This window comes from Penaeus monodon, chromosome 24, assembly GCF_015228065.2.
Source record: "Penaeus monodon isolate SGIC_2016 chromosome 24, NSTDA_Pmon_1, whole genome shotgun sequence".
Classification (NCBI taxonomy): domain Eukaryota; kingdom Metazoa; phylum Arthropoda; class Malacostraca; order Decapoda; family Penaeidae; genus Penaeus; species Penaeus monodon.
In genome coordinates this window covers 40943023-40943484 of record NC_051409.1, presented here as the reverse complement: position 1 = coordinate 40943484, position 462 = coordinate 40943023, and positions in this window count along the sequence as shown.

The window sequence follows — 462 nt, the reverse complement described above, 5'->3', positions numbered from 1 at the left end:
AAATATTAAAGTCAACCCTTGCGCCTCTCTCTCGCCCCGTGAAAATATTCCATCAGTAAGACTCAGAGTAACTTTTCCCTGGACACGCGACGGCCCTAACCCGGCATCCCGGCTTGTCTCTTTTGACAGCCAGGGAGATAACTTTCGTGCCTCGGGATTTGACAGCAAACTGACACCCTTTCTCTGTAAGTTCTTCTGCTTGTCCGTCATCCTTCGTTCCAAAAGACGAAATAAAAATCGATTTGTTTTCTTTATATTTTCGTCATATTTCATTTATGGATGTCTGCATTTTTTAATGTCATTTTAGCTTTGATGGAAGGAGAGAAGGGGAAGAGAAATTGAATAATTATTTATTGTTATTTTCTATGCGGGGAGGACTGGTTAGGCGCTGCTTTCATATCTGTTGCATGTTATCTTTGTGATGATAGTAAGACGGGTTACAAGAGATATTGGTGCCCCCAA